Genomic DNA, 15,753 nt, shown 5'->3' on the forward strand with positions numbered 1-15,753 from the left:
AAGGATACAGCCGTAGGAAGCCAAAGGTCTGTCCAAATCAGGGAGAAAAGCAGTTCAATCCACTTGCTCCTTCAACTGTCTTTTTTTTTTTTTTTTTTTGGTTTTTGGTTTTTGGGCCACACCCGGTAACGCTCAGGGGTTACTCCTGGCTATGTGCTCAGAAGTTGCTCCTGGCTTGGGGGACCATATGGGACACCGGGGGATCGAAACTCGGTCCGTCCAAGGCTAGCACAGGCAAGGCAGGCACCTTACCTTTAGCGCCACCGCCCGGCCCCAACTCCTTCAACTGTCTTTTCTTTTTTTTTTTTTTGTGGTTTTTGGGTCACACCCGGCAGTGCTCAGGGGTTATTTCTGGCTCCAGGCTCAGAAATTGCTCCTGGCAGGCACGGGGGACCATATGGGACGCCAGGATTCGAACCGATGACCTCCTGCATGAAAGGCAAACGCCTTACCTCCATGCTATCTCTCCGGCCCCAATCAACTGTCTTTTCTAACTGCCAATAGCTCACCACATCCAGATCTTCCCTGGTTGTGGGTGGTGGTGGTGTTATAGACTCAGTCAGCCAATCACAATTAGGGTCTTACTTAAAAGGCCAGACCCCTGGGGCCAGAGAGATAGCACAGGTGTTTGCCTTGCAAGTAGCCAATCCAGGACCTATGGTGGTTGGTTCGAATCCCAGCGTCCCATATGGTCCCCCGAGCCTGCCAGGAGCTATTTCTGAGCAGACAGCCAGGAGTAACCCCTGAGCACTGCCAGGTGTGGCCCAAAAACAAAAAAAAGGGGGGGGGGCAGACCCCTTTTATGGTAAGCCGGTGCTGGACTATAGGACTAGAGCAACTACTTCCCTCTGTCACTGTTGTGATTGTCCTACCCTGACCTGTCCCCTCTCCTCTCACAGCGGCAAGCTTCCTACAAAGAATCAGTTCTCCAATTCTTCATTTCTATTGTCTTTGGACATAATTTTTCTAATGGTCATGAAGTATTTCATTGTGTAGATGTACCACAGTTTATTTATCCATGCATCAGTTTTAGGGCACATGTTCTCCCTCCCCCCCCCCCAGATTTTGCCTATTGTGAATAGTGCTGTAATGAACATAGGTAGTGCAGATATCTTTTCTACATTGCATATTTGGGTTGTTAAGGTATCTTCTGAGAAGTAGAATTGCTGTGCTCTGTGAAAGCTCAAAACAAAAACAAAGCTTTTGTTTCATTTTTGGCCACATCCAGCTGTGCTCATAGTTTACTCCTCGCTCTGTACTCAGGGATTAATATATAGGTAATCCTGGACTACTGTGTGTTAATTCTGTAGACTGCCACTTTACTATACAAATCTATTGTTTCCAGGAGCTTATTTTGTAGTCTAGGTTTTTCCAAATATAGTATCATGTCATCCACAAATAGTGTTTGACTTCTCCTTTCTTATCTGGATGCCCTTACTATCTTTTTCTTGCCTAATTGCTTTGGCAAGAATTTCCAGTACTGTTTTAAAGAGAAGTGGTGAAAGTGAACAACCTTGTCTCATGTCTGATCTTAAAGGAAAGGCTTTTAGTTTCCCTCTATGGAGTACAATGCCTGTCATGGGTTTGTGGGAATTGCCTTTACTATACTGAAGAAAGTTTCTTTAATTTCACTTCATTGATTTTTTTTTCACTTTTTTTTTTCACTGCATTGATTTTTAAAAATCATGACTGGGTGCTGGATCTTGTCAGATTCTTTCTCTGCATCTATTGATATGATCCTATGATTTTTTTAATTGATATAGTACATTATATTGATTGACTTTTTTTTTTGTTTTGTTTTGTTTTTGTTTTTTTTTTGTTTGTTTTTGGGCCACACCCGGTAACGCTCAGGGGTTACTCCTGGCTATGCGCTCAGAAGTTGCTCCTGGCTTGGGGGACCATATGGGACACCGGGGGATCGAACCTCGGTCCGTCCAAGGCTAGCGCAGGCAAGGCAGGCACCTTACCTTTAGCGCCACCACCCGGCCCCTTGATTGACTTTTTTATGTTAAACCATCCTTACATTCTTGGGATAAATCTCACTTGGTTATTTGCTAATTTTTTGTTGTAAATCTCTGCAGCTATATTTAGCATGGCTTTTCTTTTGTAATTATGGTATGTATGCATATGTATGTGTGTGTCTCAGTCTACTTTTGATGTCAGAATAATGTTTCCCTTATAGAAAATGGGGAGTATTTCTATTTCTTAAATTTTTTTTATAAAGGATAGGTAATAACTCTTCTTTAGAGGTTTTGAAAGAGGGTCCAGATTGATCACCTGTACTCAGTGATTAAGGTGTTTGTCTGGCCCAGGTTTGATTCCCAAAACCCCACTAGGAGTAATTTCTGAGTGTAGAGTCAAGAGTAAGTCCTGAGCATTGCTGGATGTGGGTATACTCTTCAAAAAATATATTTGAAATAACTCATTAATAAATATATCTCAAAAGCCTTGGCTTTTGTTTTTGGGTATATATTTGATTACCATTTTGATTTCCTTGAAAGTGATAGGCCTATTCAGTCTTTTGGTTCAGACTTGGAAGGTTATAGGAGTCCAAGAATTTATCCATTTCGTCTAGGTTCTCTTATTTTATGGCATAATGATTTTCAAAGCAATCTCTGATGATCTTTTGAATTCCTATTGTACCTGTTATGATGTCCCCCCTTTCAGTTTATTAGGCTTATTATTTAGTTTATTAGGCTCATTCTCTCTCTGTGACTTTTACTAATAGTTTATTTTGTTTAGTTTTTCAAAGAACCAACTCTTGGTTTCATTCATCTTTTAAATTTTTTTATTTTAGTTCATTAATATTTGCTCTAAGTCTTTTGTTTTGTTGTTTTGTGTTTTTTTTTGTTTTGTGTTTTCCAGAGATTATACCTGGAAATCCTTAGGAATTTCTTTGGTGATGCTCAGGGGACCAAATGGGATGCCAGGTATTGAACCCAGATTGACTGTATGCAAGGCCCTATTCACTGTTTTATCAATACAGCCCCTCTGCTTTTATTTCCTTCCTTCTACTGTTTTAGTATCCTTTTTTTTTTTTTTTTTTGTCACTTCCCAGTTTCTCAAGTTTGCAGTCAAGAGATTTATGTGGGCCTTTTCTTCCTTCATAGTAAATAACTATGAACATTTTTCTTAACACTGATTTTCCCATGTCCCAGGAGTGCTGGTAGCTCATGTCCTCATTTACGTTTGTTTCCAGTAATCTTCTGATTTACTCTCTGGCCTGCTGAAAACCATTATTCTTTCATAAAAGGCCTACAAGTTCTGCCTAAACTGTTTCCAGCCTCAACTTCTACCATTTTACCCCTCTCCAGAGGTTCAGTCACCTCAATCTCTGTAAGACTTCCTACCCTTCCATACTTTTCCATATGACTTTGATAGAAAGTTGGGATATTCCTTTCCTTTTTCCTCTCATTTTCTCTAATAACTATAGGAAAGCCTTTCTTGCAGCACACATATATGCACATGGTTCAATCTCTCTAAATCTTTTTTAATAATTAAAATAAAGCAATTTAATTTCTTGTTAATTTTTTCCCTGGCTAATTCCCATACACCAAAATGTATTTACATTATTTTATAGAAAAGTATCATTTGGGCTGATCCCAAAGGCTTGAATATTAATAATTTTACTTTAATCAAAATCAGCTTAATAAACTCTAGATTTGAGGCTGGCGAGATAACTCAAAGGACTTGAACGCATTTAGGAGCTTCTGGTTCCATATCCAGCAGTGCATGGTCTTTGAGTACCACTGAGAGTGACCCTCTGAACACTACACTAGGAATAGGACTCCCCCAATAAAACAAATTCCACATTTTCCTTATTCATCACTGTAGCTTTGGTGCTTGCTGCTAAGCCTCACACATAAGAAGTTCTCAGTACATCAGGTGATGAATGAAGCCTGAATGATATGCATGAACTTAAAATTCTCAAGGATTGGGGCCAAAGTGGTTGCGTAGTGGTAGGACATTTGCCTTGCACTTGGCTGACCTAGGACGGACCATGGTTCGATCCTCCAGTTACCCTTATGGTCCCTCAAGCCAGGAGTGATTTCTGAGCGCATAGCCAGGAGTAACCCCTGAGCATCACCAGGTGTGCCCCCACCAAGAAAAAAAAAAATCTCAAGGACTTACTCAGCCTGGCTAGTCTAGTATTTGTGTAACCCTGATTCATGATGGTTGCTTCCCTTTGCTGTTGCTGGATACTAGCAACTCTGCCACTGTACATTGTACCAAAACTCCTGTGCTAAGACATGTGGTGACAGCTCTATACTACAAGGACAAGGGTCAGCCAGACATGCTGCCTTTTTTTTTTTTTTTTTTTTTTGGCAGATCAGGACTTAGTCACATGGTAACAAATCCCTATGGCTCTGGTAAAAGTGTTTTTCCATCTTTGTGCCTTGAGCACTTGACAGTTCTTTTCAAATAAGAAAGAAATCACTCCCTCTTTTCATTTATGTTATTGGGGACCCCACAACATTGGGTCTGCTAGAGATTCAAAGGGCAGAGCTTCTGAGTGAGATCATTAACTTTATGTTTTACCTCATTCTTTTTTTTTACCTCATTCTTTTTAATAGATACAAAGTATTATTATTATTCAGTTGATACCCTATTGATTGGCATTTATTCCATCATTTTACTGTGATAAACAGTGATAGTGTCTACAAGTTATTTGTCTACATGCAAATCTGTAGAATAAATTCTTGACAACAAAACTGCTGTACACTATTACAAATCAAGCCTGTTTGTGCACTTAAATTGTTTAATTAATGGGCTGGGGAGAGCTGGGGAGGATTAGTATGTAGAACATTAACATGACAGCAAATAATTAAATATTAAAACATTATTTAATTATACCGACAAATTGCTTTGTGAAAATATAGCATCAAATATACTCCTATCAATAGCTTGTAACAGTAATTGATATATATAACCTCATCAGAACTGGGTGTTATCAGCTACCCCTTCTTAAATATGGATTTCTATCAGCATTCCAACTGTATATTTTGTTTTGTTTCTTATTTTATTTTTCCCCACAAGGCTTCCAAGTCATCTTCACATTTATTTGAAACCTGATGGGGTCAGGAGTGGGAAGAAACAGGGTATCACCTAAGAGCTCACATCAACCAAATCTTAGCAGATATTATTTATTGGAAGAATTAAATAAAAGTTCAGATGAGAGTCTAACTGCATAGGTCCACAATAATGTTTTTTTTCCCCTTTCCTGAGGGAATTAGGTTGTTTCATTTTAAGTAATTCCAACCAGCTTCTCTGGCCAAGACCAAGAGGTAGCTTGGGCCCCATCAGGAATTCATTTGCTCTAGTGGAATGAATTGCTCTGCCCTAGGGCCATGCAAGACTGGGTGTCTGAAAATCATTGACAACCACACTAGAGCCTGCTGAATCTCCTGAGGCTGAATTTGATTCTGTCCAAATAAAATATGATTCCCTGTGGCCTCACCCATCCCTATGGTCTTGTACTAGCCTGTTTAGATGTGATCTTTCCCTTAATAGTCCATTTCCTTTGGGAAATGTCTAACTTAGTCTGAACTTGAGAGTTGATTGCCCCTGGGAAAAACAGACACAGTGGAAAGAAAGTCTCTATCTAGTTACCTTATGTGGGAATTTCCCCTTTCCCCCTCAACAGGAACAGATTGAACTAGAAACAAAGAACAATTTTGCATTTGAGCTGGAAGTTGAGAAAAGGAAGACAACTTAGTACAGTCAAATTGAAGAGGGCATTCTTTATTCTCTAATTCCAAATAATTAATAATTTAACTCAGGACCCTCCCTCATTCCAGAATGGAAAGGGGAACATGGTTGGTCCTTTCTCCAGGAGTCAGAGAAAAACTCATCTGCCAGTTATTCTGAGTAGTTTATCAGTACATCCTCAACTCCCTTGTAAGGAACGTGGAATGTATGCCCTGAACTCTGGAAACCAGGAACCTTGGTCAGACCCTCTATCTGTAGGTTACAGACAATGCAGGCAAGCTGATCCTGGCACAGAAAATTAACTTTCCTTCTCTCCCAGATCCCATCTGTCACTCAGCTCTGTTGCAATGCAGGTTTCTGAACCCAGCCCATCTCTGTTCCTGCTCTTGGCTCTAGCTGGTCCAGGTTCTTGGCTTCAAGCACACCTGCTTGGTCTTGGTCCCCTTGGCCAGCCCTGCATCTTCTGTACCCCAGTAGTGGAGGTCCACTTGCTCTTTCAGCCTCTGTATAAAAGCTTACCCAACCTCAGCTTGATTTTTCTCTCTAACATCAGGTCTCAATGTGCTGTCCTGCAGCTGACTTTTGTTGTTGTTTTGTTTGTTTATTTTTGACCATACCCAGAGATGTGTAAGGGTTATTCCTGGCTCTGCACTCAAGAATCACTCCTAGCAGGGCTCAGTGGACCATATGAGAACACCTTACCTGCTATACTATGGCTCCCGCATGCAGCTCAATTTTTACCTTGCCATTTACTTCCCTTTCCTCTAACCTCCTTGAACTATTGTGAGGATAGACTTTTTCTCTTCTTGTCCTTCAGATTGCCAGTGGTTTTAATTCTCTTCCAAATGACCCTGAAACTACCTCTGATTTACATTCTAGCTTCAGGGGCTAAGACCTCTTCTCCAGAATATCATTGCTAGGACTTCTCAGGTCCCATCTCCTGTTATTATCCATCACATCCCCTTCCTAATAGAGAGGTATTGTTATTAAATGAGACTTCTGCACCCTCAAGTTTCAGTGAGCATGAGTCTAGCTTTGAAACACACTTGTGGTTGGGTGCTGGGCTCACCTGGCCCCTAACACTTATGAGCAAGAGTACATAAGGAGGCCCATGTATATGTCTTTTACCCCTCTCCCAACTTCCTCCTAGTTCACCTGGATGGGAAGGTTCTGTGGTGGCTAAGAAAGGGGTTGCCTCAAGGGCAGAGGAGGAGATTCAGAGGATTTCAGAAAGGGATTCAGCAAGAAGCCTCAGCAGAGGTAGGCAGCATGGAGAGATGGCAGAGTCAGAATTAGATGCAAGGCAGCTGCAAGAAGCTGCTTAAAAGGTTAGCTTAGAAGCCACACATGGTGGCTGGAGCCTTATAATAAAGCTTCATGTCTCCTGACTTCTACTGACTGCTTGTGGATCATTTCCTCACCGTTACCCTCAGACCTGCCAGCTGGAAGGGATTGTAGGTGCCTGGCCCACCCGAGGAAGGCCTTACCATCATTCATCACTTTCCAGGACTCTTATTAATTTAATTAATACTACATGTGTCTAAATATTTAAGAATTATAAATTAAGCTAAGATAGTATTAAATACATTCCAAGTGCATTTCATTCTCCTACCTTAACAAAGAAACCATCCCACTTTAACAAAGATACCTTTACCTTTCATCCTGGGACAGTAGGAGCTGTCAGTGGATAAGGTGCTTGGGTTGCATTTGGCAAGCCTGTATAAAATAAAATAAAAAATCCACGGGTTGTGAGATCACCCCAGGCACTGTATTTTTTCAGTGTTTGTTTTTTTCTTTTGGGCCGTGGGGTCACACCAGGCAGCGCTCAAGGGTTACTCCTGGATCTACACTCAGAAATTGCTCCTGGAAGGCACAGAGGACCATATGGGATGCAGGGATTCGAACCACAGTCCTTCTGCATGAAAGGCAAATGCCTTACCTCCATGCTATCTCTCCAGCCCCCAGGCACTGTATTTTTAAACCCTATGCAGTGGGGTCTGAAGAAGCAGAGTAGCAGCAAAGAAATAAGCCAAGCCAATCAGGTGGGAGTCATGGAGCCTGTGTCTGCACCTGATGGTATTTCTTTTTTCTTTTTAATTTTTTATTTAAAAATTTTTAAAATATTTTAAATATTTAAATAACATGATCATAGTTGGGTTACAGTCATAACCAAAACACCCCCTTCACATTACCACCTCCCCCTTCCCATCCTCTGCCTGTATTCGAGACAGGAATCTACTACAGTTATTTGTTAAGTTCAGTAAGTTGTATTTTTTTTTTTTTTGTTTTGTTTTTGGGCCACACCCGGCAGTGCTCAGGAATTACTCCTGGCTGTCTGCTCAGGAATTACTCCTGGCTGTCTGCTCAGGAATTACTCCTGGCTGTCTGCTCAGAAATAGCTCCTGGCAGGCACGGGGGACCATATGGGACACCGGGATTCGAACCAACCACCTTTGGTCCTGGATCGGCTGCTTGCAAGGCAAACGCCGCTGTGCTATCTCTCCGGGCCCATAAGTTGTATTTTTTTACCTGATGGTATTTCTGAGCACTAATCCAAGACTGACTTTTCATTATTTCCCACCAGGAGTGGGAAGGTCGAGAGGGAGACAAAAAACACCTATCCAGTGAACTTTCACATATCAAAGGAAGAGGTTTAAGGAAGGAGGGAACACCTTTATTTGGGGTTGATGGCTGGGTGTCATCTTACAATTCCACCCAAGTGAGAGAAGTAAAAAGCCTGTCTCAAATACAGGCGGAGTTTGGGCGTTTGGGGTGGAGGAGGGTAATGAGGGCATTGGTGATGGCAATGTTGCACTGGTGAAGGGGGGTGTTCTTTATATGACTGAAACTCAACTATAATTGTTAGAGTCAGAGAAGCCTGAGACAAGAATAAAAGAGGAGCAGTCTGCCAAATAATATTTGGGACAATGTTTTATTTCAACCAATATGTTCCTATCAATGGAGCACGGCTTTTCTTCTACAGGGGACAGGTCTTTATCTGGGGAGACCTGCTAGTGGCCCACTCATTCTTTCATGGGTGTCTTCATGGCCTCTGGCTCTAAGAGCTTTTAGTTTGGAGAACCCATGCTCGAGAGGATATTCAGACTGCTCCAATGAAGAGGGGTTCGAGCTATAGAAAGCCTAGAAAGGGGGCCGGGCGGTGGCGCTGGAGGTAAGGTGCCTGCCTTGCCTGCGCTAGCCTAGGACGGACCGCGGTTCGATCCCCCGGCGTCCCGTATGGTCCCCCAAGAAGCCAGGAGCAACTTCTGAGCGCATAGCCAGGAGTAACCCCTGAGCGTCACAGGGTGTGGCCCAAAAACCAAAAAAAAAAAAAAAAGAAAGCCTAGAAAAGAGAAAAGACAGGAAAGCGAGTTGAGAATCTGGGTGTCCTCCTCGCCAATCTGAGAGAAAGACAATCAATTGGTAATGCAACTAGCAATTGGCGTTTATTTACCTTGGCCAAGGGATCTGACATTTTCCAATGTTCCGTGGACCCCGAGTACTAGTCGTATACAGCTTTATAAGTTTTTGAGATCTTACATATGTCATTCAATGAACCATTAAGAGACGATGCAGCAATTCTAAAACAACATTTCTTCAATTTTTAACCAAAAACATCTTCTTCCATCTCATCTGAATTTCGTGTATGTCAGCTTATTGCTCCTTTAATTACGTTCATGTTTGTTTCAAGGTATACCCAGGACAATATCTTGTTTAAAGAAAATGACAAAGGTAAGGCATTCTTAGCGCATAGGCCCTTATCTTTGCCCAGTCTTTCAGTCCTGGGCTGCTCTAGCATGTCTTGTCTATTGTTCTGGCTTTGGGGATCTAGTTAAACTTTAAACAAATCCCATGAGCAGAAGCATGATTCACAGAAGCAGAAGCATAATTAATATATTTCAATTTCATAATTTATAATTCATTTTCAACACAATCATGTCTGTAAGTAAGGTGCTTAAATAAAGATATTATTAAAAAATAAAACAAAACAAAAAAAGAAAAGTTAGAAAAGTTTTGTTCTACTTTTCTCTTCCAGAGGCGGGAACCAAAGATCAGAACTTATAAAAGTGGTTGTTATTTTGCGTAGGCACAGTAAAAATTGGCTATAATAGCATCAAGGTTTAAATTGTATACATTATTTTAAAAAATAATCAGCTTTTTCCATATCTTATACATATAATTTTTCATAGAACATATCTGAACATAAACAGAACCTTTCTGAAGATACACTTAATTTGAAAATTCTTTTTTTTTTGGGGGGGGGGCCACACCCAGTGGTGCTCAGGAGTTACTCCTGGCTGTCTGCTCAGAAACAGCTCCTGGCAGGCACGGGGGACCATATGGGACACCGGGATTCGAACCAACCACCTTAGGTCCTGGATCGGCTGCTTGCAAGGCAAATGCCTCTGTGCTATCTCTCTGGGCCCAATTAGAAAATTCTTAAACATTCTTACACTATAATATGAGTCTAGAACATCCAAGTTTCTTTTCATAAACTTCCTTAAACAAAATCACAAGAACATTTCTGCAGGTTTGAAAATATACAGTTTGAAAATAAGTTCGCTAAAGTAGTCTTATAATGAACATCATAATAAGAGTCTATAATATCTAATTTTCTTTTCCATCAACTTCTGTGGACAAAGACATTAGAACATTTTTGTAGACATATTTGAGAGTAAGTTGCTAAATATATATACAAACATCAGAGTAATTAGGAAACATTCACTAGGTTTGCTGAGAACTTTTTTATTTTTTAATTTTTGAGCCACACCAGTGATACTCAGGGGCTACTCTTGGCTATGCTCTCAGAAATTGCTCCTGGCTTGGGGGACCATATGGGACATCAGGATGGAACCAAGGTCCATCCTGGATCAGCCACATGCAAAGCCCTACCACTGTGCTATTGCTCTGGCCCATCAGGGGTTACTCTTGGCTCTGCTCAGAAATCCATCCTTGCAGGCTTCGAGGATGCTGGGAATCGAACTGGGTCTGTCCGGGGTTTGCCACATGCAAGGCAAATGCCCAACTACTGTGCTATTGCTCTGGCACCAGCTGAGAACTTTTAAAATCTAACAACATTATGCATTTTCTCAGAACTGTGCAGACTGATATTAAACCACTAAAGTTGGTTACAAAATTATCTGTCTGCAGTGGGGCATAGAACAAAAAGGTAGCATTAAGATCTATACAGGTAGAACACACAATTTAACTAGAACACAGCTTAATTAGCAATATAATGACTGTTACAAACAGGGTCAAAAGATTAACCTAGAAGAAAGTTGTTGGAGGTTCTGAAAGCAGCTTCTCCATTGAGATTTATCTTCTCCTTCTGTGGTATGCTGCTCAGGTCTTCTGGGATGGAAAGGCCTTTGGTTCCTGGGCTGGAATCTGGGTGGGGAAACCTGCTCATCCCTCTGCTGTTGGTCCCATTCTTTTTTTTTTGTTGTTGTTGTTTTTTGGTTTTTGGTTTTTGGGTTACACCCAGCAGCACTCAGGGGCTACTCCTGGCTCTCTGCTCAGAAATCATTCCCAGCATGCTCAGGGGACCACATGGGATGTCAGGATTCAAACCACTGTCCTTCTTCACGCAATGCAAACACCTTACCGCTGTGCTATCTCTCCGGCCCCTGTTGGTCCCATTCTAATGGAGGGTATTTTTTTTTTTGACCTTGTTAAACTGCTGCAGGTTAGGGGGCCAAGGTCCTCGCTCAAAGCACCTCTGGTAGATAAAAGGTGGTAGGCCTCTAGGTCTCCTCTCTTGTCTGTGGCTCAGAATCTTCAGCTCTCTTCCCTTCACTCTCTGCTTCTGTCCTGCCTGAGGGGTCTCTACTACATTCAGTACAAGGACCACATACACCAATGTTGATAGACGGGTGTCATCTTACAAGCCTGGATTCCATCCCCAGCATCCTGTATGCCCCTGTTATTCCCCAAGCTCTGTCAGGAGTAAAGAGTAAAGTGATCCCGGAGTAAAGAGCCAGGACTAAATCCCTATGCAATGTTGGATGCAGCCCCCAAACAAAACAAAAACCATCAAGACTTGGGCCAGAGTGATAGTATGGGGATAGAGTGCTTTCCTTGCATACAGTAGACCAGTGTTAGAATCCCAGCATACTAGAAGTGATCTCTTAGCACAGAGCCAGGAGCAAACCCTGGGTGTGGCACTATATATATTTCTTTATAGACATTTTTTTAAAGTTCAATTAACAAATTTACCTGGGGGACCGGAGTGCTAGCATAGCAGTAGGACATTTGCTTTGTATGCGGCAGACCTGGGACAGACCAGGGTTCGATCCCTGGCATCCCATATGATCCTTCGAGCCTGCCAGGAGCAATTTCTGAGCACAGAACCACGAGTAACCCCTGAGTGTCACAGAGTGCAGCCCAAAAAACAAAAACCAAAAAATTTACTGTGGACTTTTACTTAAAAAGTAAACAGAAAATGACAACTTGTTGCTTAATTTGTTAGAATCTGTCTGCAGTCAAGATTATACCTCAGTATAAAACAGCTTAAAAATAGTCTCCACAGAAATTAGTTTTGAAATTATTTGTCTGTGAATCTTATTTATTGTCATGAAAACATTTTCTCATTTTTCTAATTGCCTATATTTTATTGGAATCTCACTTTAGCTGTATATTTCATATATAGTGCTTTTCAATTTCAAAAAACCATTTTCAAATATGTATAAAAAGATTTAGTTTTAAACTAAAACTTTAGTTTTAAAAGTAAAATAGTCTTAGTAAACTCAGCCTTTTTTTTAGCATCTTTAAATGCAAGCATTAGTGCAAATTAAATACTTGTTGATAATAAATATTTAAATTTAATGATTTTCTTTTCTTTTTTTTTTTTTTTTTGGTTTTTGGGCCACACCCGTTTGACGCTCAGGGGTTACTCCTGGCTAAGCGCTCAGAAATCGCCCCTGGCTTGGGGGGACCATATGGGACGCCGGGGGATCGAACCGCGGTCCTTCCTTGGCTAGCGCTTGCAAGGCAGACACCTTACCTCCAGCGCCACCTACCCGGCCCCGATTTTCTTTTCTTTATGATGAATACTTTTTCTTTTTTTTCTCCTTTTTTTCTTTATTTAAACATCTTGATTACATATATGATTGTGATTAGGTTTCAGTCATGTAAAGAATACCCCTTTCACCAGTGCAATATTCCCACCACCAATGTCCCAAATCTCCCTCCATCCCACCCACCCCCACCTGTACTCCAGACAGGCTTTCCAGTTCCCTCATTCATTCACATGATTATGGTAGTTCTCTGTGTAGTTATTTCTTTTTTTTTTTTTTGTTTTTGGGTCACACCCGGTGACGCTCAAGGGTTACTCCTGGCTATGCGCTCAGAAGTCGCTCCCGGCTTGGGGGACCATATGGGACGCCGGGGGATCGAACCGCGGTCCATCCAAGGCTAGCGCAGGCAAGGCAGGCACCTTACCTCTAGCACCACCGCCCGGCCCCTGTGTAGTTATTTCTCTAACTGCACTCACCACTCTTTGTGGCGAGCTTCATGAAGTGAGCTGGAAGTTCCAGCCCTCCTCTCATTGTCTCTGAGGATTGTTGCAAAAATGACTTTTATTTTTCTTAAAACCCATAGATGAGTGAGACTATTCTGTGTCTCTCTCTTTCCCTCTGACTTATTTCACTCAGCAATATAGATTCCATGTACATTCATGTATAGGAAAATTTCATGACTTCATCTCTCCTGACAGCTGCATAATATTCCATTGTGTATATGTACCACAGTTTCTTTAGCCATTCGTCTGTTGAAGGGCATCTTGGTTGTTTCCAGAGCCTGGCTATTGTGAATAGTGCTGCAATAAATATAGGTGCAAGGAAGAGGTTTTTATATTGTATTCTTGTGTTCTTAGGGTATATACATAGGAGTGGAATAGCTGGGTCGAATGGGAGCTCAATTTCCAGATTTTGGAGGAATCTCCATATTGCTTTCCATAGAGGTTGGACTAGATGGCATTCCTACCAGCAGTGGATAAGAGTTCCTTTCTCTCCACATCCCACCAGCACTAATTGTTCTCATTCTTTGTGATGTATGCCAATCTCTGTGGTGTGAGATGGTATCTCATTGTTGTTTTGATTTGCAAAATTTAATGATTTTCAATCAATGTCTGTGGTTTGTTCATTAGTTGAAAGCCTTTATTGTTTCATTTAACCTTTCTAGTACATCTCATATCCTAAATTATAATTGGTTATATGACATTTAGTTGGGACTCCTACCATGTGTCAAATTTGATGAGTCATTCCATCTTTGTACATATCCATGTATTATTATTATTTTTGGTTTATGGACCACACCTGGTGACGCTCAGGGGTTATTCCTGGCTCTGTGCTCAGAAATCAGTCCTGGCTTGGAGAACCATATGGGACACTGGGGGAATCGAACCGTGGTCTGTCCTAGGTTAGCCACATGCACGCCCTACCACTGCAACACCTCTCTGGCCCTTAGTATTATTATCATTATTATTTTAAAATTTATTTCTGTTTTGTTTTGGGGCCATACTTGGCAGAACTCAGAGAGCACTTCTGGCAGGAGTTGGGGCACCATAGATGGTGTCAGAGATCAAACCTGGGTAGGCTGTGTACAAGGTAGTATACTGCCTACTGTAGTATCATTCTGTGATTTCAATCTTTATGACCTTATTAATTAATTTGATCTTAATTTTATGCAAGAAAGGAATTCTACCATTTGGGCCATATACCTGGTATGTGTGTGTTATGTGTGTTTATATAGATGTGTGTGTGTCACATCTCATAGTACTCAGGGCCTATTTATTCATGGTGGTACATGGCATTTGATGGAAGAAACTCAGGTCTCATTCTTCATGCAAAGAATATGCTATTTTGGGGCCAGAGCAATAGCGCAGCGGTAGGGTGTTTTCCTTGCACACGGCTGACCCAGGACTGACTGGGGTTCGATCCCCAGCGTCCCATATGATTCCCCAAGCCAGGAGCAATTTCTGAGCACATAGCCAGGAGTAACCTCTGAGCATCACTGGGTGTGGCCCCCAAGACCTTTTAAAAGTATTTTTATAGTTTTCTTTATTATTGAGCTCACTGACCCAATATTTAGATAACTCTATTCTTCTGTTGATCCCTTCTATCACATGTTTTTTAGCTCCATGATTTATGTTTGAACTTTTCTCTTATGTTATTTTTGTTAAAGTTTTCTTTAATTGATTTCATTTTAGTGAGTTTCACTAAAGCTGTTACTTTGGAGTATCCTTCAGAGAATTTAATAGCATTAGTGAATGTGGACTTTATATATATATATATTTTTTTTTTGTTGTTGTTGTTGTTTTGTTTTGTTTTTGGGTCACACCTGGTGACGCTTAGGGGTTATTCCTGGCTATAAGCTCAGAAATTGCTCCTGGCATGAAAGGTCCATATGGAATGCTGGGGATCAAACGAAGGTCAGTCCTAGGTCAACACGTTTTGCAAGGCAAACACCCTACCACTGTGCTATCATTCGGTCCCTATATATATTTATTTATTTTGTTTTTTGGGGGGTCACACCCAGCAGCGCTCAGGGGTTACTTCTGGTTCTATGCTCAGAAATCGCCCCTGGCAGGGTCCAGGGACCATATGGGATGCCAGGATTTGAACCACTGACCTTCTGCATGCAAGGCAAATGCCTTATCTCCATGCTATCTCTCTGGCCCCACCCTATATGTATATATTTAAAAAATTTTTTTTCACTTCAGGATGTATTCAAGGCTTACTCTTGTCCTTGCTCCAGGGACACTCCTAATGGTACTTGGAGGACCATATATGGTGTGGGAAATTTGAGCCAGGATTAGCAGTGAACAAGGCAAGCACTTTACATCCTATACTATCTCTCTCTGGTCCATTTTTTTTTTTTTTAGTGCACCTAAGTTTCTTTGTCATCTCATTATGTCTGGTGCTATGCAAAAGCCTGTGTTGGGGATGTGGTCAAGTGGGCTTTTAAAAAACATAGTTCCCAGGCACTGACTGTGGCTCCAATTTCATATGAAATTAAGTCACTGCCAGAGGTCGATTGAGTGCC

Source organism: Suncus etruscus, chromosome 6 (assembly GCF_024139225.1).
Source record: "Suncus etruscus isolate mSunEtr1 chromosome 6, mSunEtr1.pri.cur, whole genome shotgun sequence".
NCBI lineage: Eukaryota > Metazoa > Chordata > Mammalia > Eulipotyphla > Soricidae > Suncus > Suncus etruscus.